This window comes from Triticum aestivum, chromosome 3B (assembly GCF_018294505.1).
Source record: "Triticum aestivum cultivar Chinese Spring chromosome 3B, IWGSC CS RefSeq v2.1, whole genome shotgun sequence".
NCBI lineage: Eukaryota > Viridiplantae > Streptophyta > Magnoliopsida > Poales > Poaceae > Triticum > Triticum aestivum.
Genome location: NC_057801.1, coordinates 565,869,112 through 565,872,494, shown reverse-complemented (window position 1 = coordinate 565,872,494; position 3,383 = coordinate 565,869,112).

Genomic DNA, 3,383 nt, shown 5'->3' with positions numbered 1-3,383 from the left:
GCAAATGCTTCAGACTACTTAGAAACCTGGGATGACTCGGACAGCATAACGGCTGTAAATGCTCAGAAAAAATTTGAGACATTCACAAAAATGGTGGCATAACCACTCAGAAGCACAATATCAAGGTTTCGAGATCAACAATTAACATACGGAAGTAGTAGGAACTGAACTCAAGCTTAATCCAACAATCTTATAAGTCTACGGATTAGTAACACGTGATCCTGATAGAAAGAAGAGATAGCCTAGTTCTTAATCCCCGCAGGAAAGATAAGATGACTCAGATCAGAAGGCATAAGGTATAAGGAGTAAAAAGAGCCTTACGTTCCATCCCACAATCAATTCCCTTACATATAACTAAAGAATTTCTAGACTCAACATCGACCAGTTTGGCTTGGTAATCCTACAGGCAGTCAAGCTCTGATACCAACGCTGTCAGGACCCCGACTCAATGCCACATCGATCTAGCATGTAACACCTCATATCACTTTGCGGCCTCACGCACGGTATTCCCACGGGTGTCGCCTTACCTTAGCCCGGGACCGTTTGCGCCTTTTGGCACACGTATATGACAGTGTCGCTAGCATCCATATGATAAGGAGCCCGGGCTGACATGGCTAGTCGTAAACCCAAAGTGGCACAGACTTACAGGGACAGGCATCCATGACCCAGCATCGAACGTGTCGGTCATCAGCGAGTGAATCCAGGCTGTAGCACTGGGCTAGCAGGACTCCGGTGAACCGGGCTGTAGCGGGCTAACAGGACTCCGGTATTCATCGCGTGACATTTCCCCGAAGGGACAGACACAGGAACGAAGAAGGACACATGCCGGCCAGCCTAAGTGTTCCGGAGCAGTAGCAAGCTACCATGGCTCGGTGGAAACACTAGGAGACATTTCCCGGTAAGAGAGGCTACTAAGGATAAACAACTAGATAGTCAGATCCCACACATACCAAGCATTTCAATAACATACACACAATATGCTCGATATGTGCAAATACAACATGGCATCACAACATGACTCTACGACTCAAGTAATTATTCAATAGGCTCCGAGGAGCGAGATATTACAAACATGGGTCTCATGACCCAACAATCAGAGCATACAAGTCAAAGCACAAGCGGAAGCTATCATGTCTGAGTACAGACATCTATAAATGAAAAAGGCTGAGAAGCCTGACTATCTACCAGATCCTGCCGAGGGCACAAGATCGTAGCTGAGGTAACAAGCTAAACGTCGAAGTCCACGCGGAACTACTAGTGAGACTGAAGTCTCTCTGCAAAAACATAAAATAGGCAAACGTGAGTACAAATGTACCCAGCAAGACTTACATCAGAACTAACTACATATGCATCATTATCAACAAAGGGGTGGTGGGGTTTAACTGCAGCAAGCCAGCTTTGACTCGGTGGCTATCCTAAACTACGACTGCAAGCGACTCTTTTGAGGTGGCGCACACGAGTCCACATATTCACCATATCAATACACCACTATGGATCCGCTCCCGTCTCCCTACGAGAACGCCATCCATAGCACTCACGCTTATCTTGCGTATTTTAGAGTATCCACTTTCACTTGTCTATGAACTGATATAAGCAACCCAGAAGTCCTTTTCCGCGGACACGGCTATTCGAATAGATGATGTTAACCCTGCAGGGGTGTACTTCTTCACACACGCTCTCACCACTTACCGCCGTTTACACGACATGTACTCGGCAACCTTCAAGCGGAAGCCCAACGTGGGTGTCGGCCACGGCCTACCTAAACACTCAAGTCTCTAGTCCAGGTTTATCGCCTATTCGGGTTCCATCCATGAGGAGATCCGGCCGGAGTTTCGCTCACAGCCCCAAACGATGTGAACAGGGTTCCCGAGACACCAAACGGGCGCCCGGTACACCGTGCCACGTGCCTACCGCATCACAGCCCACCCCTACGGTCAGCGCTGCGCATGGCCTCCAGCATACTACAAACACCAGAAACTACTTGCAACTCCTGGACAGAGGACAAGGGTGATCAAGAAGCCGAGATGGTCCATTGGTTTCGGGCCCAATGCGTGGTAGTAGCTGAATCATGGATCACAAACACAGAACTCAGTTCCTGAGGACGGCTTCAATGAGACAACCCACCATGTACTCCTACATGGCCTCTCACCGCTACCTTTACCAAATCGTGTTCACACACTTAGCTCACACACAGTAGGACATGTTCACACGCCTCTGATTCATCCCCGATGAATCAGACCTGACTCAACTCTAAGCAGTAGCAGGCATGACAAACAAACATGAATGAGTAGGCACAACAGGGCTCAAACAACTCCTACTCATGCTAGTGGGTTTCATCTAATTACTGTGGAATGACAGGTCATGCAGAGGATAAAGGGGTTCAGCTACCGCAGCAAGTAACAGATGAATCGATGTTGTCCTAATGCATTAAAAGAGAGCAGGAGCGAGAGAGTAGGATTGTATCGGAATGAACAAGGGGGTTTTGCTTGCCTGGCACTTCTGAAGATAACATTGAGTCTTCATCAGTGCCAACGATCACATCATCGGTATCGCGTCTATCGAGAGGGGACAAATACCGGCAACACAGAAAAACACTATCAATGCAATGCACAAAATGATGCATGCTATGACATGGCAATATGAATGTGTTTTGAGCTAATGCAACTAGCAACAAGTTAAATGGGGTTGGTTTGAATACAAGATTCAAATTCAAACTCCATATGTGATTATTTAAATGCCCTTTATTGGTTTTGTCCAAAACAGAGGACAACCATTGTTCAAACATACATGAAAATGGTACAGATGGATTCCTTGAATTTTTCTGATAATTTTTCATATATAATTTATTTAATTTGGAGTTACGGTTGAATTTCTATGATTTTTAGAAGTTTAGAACATTTTCTGAAATATAATCATTAAGAATTATTAAATTCCAGAAACATTACTATGGGTCAGCAGTGCGTCACCGCGGCGTCAGCAGGTCAACTGGGCGCGGTCCAGGTCAAACCTGACGTGTGGGGCCACACGTCAGTGACACAGGAGCTAATCCCGGTCAAACCCAGCGCTGACTGGGGTTTGACCAGGGGTGGGGCCCGCTGTCAGTGGCTGTGGGTTGTTTAATTAGCTGGGTTAGCTCCTAATGACGGAGCCACGTCAGCTCCTGCCGGAGTTTCGCCGGCGGCGACCATTCCGCACGGCGGCGCGGCTCGGATTTGAGCTAGGGGCAATGGTTTGGCGCGCTGAGCGCACCGGGGAGGAGCTCTTGCACTCGCGCATCTAATGGACCAGACGGGTGGTCACGGGGCAGCCGGAATCTCGCCGGCGACGAGCTTTGGCGGCGACCGGAGTTCGGGCGTCGATGGAAACGACGACACCGTGCACGG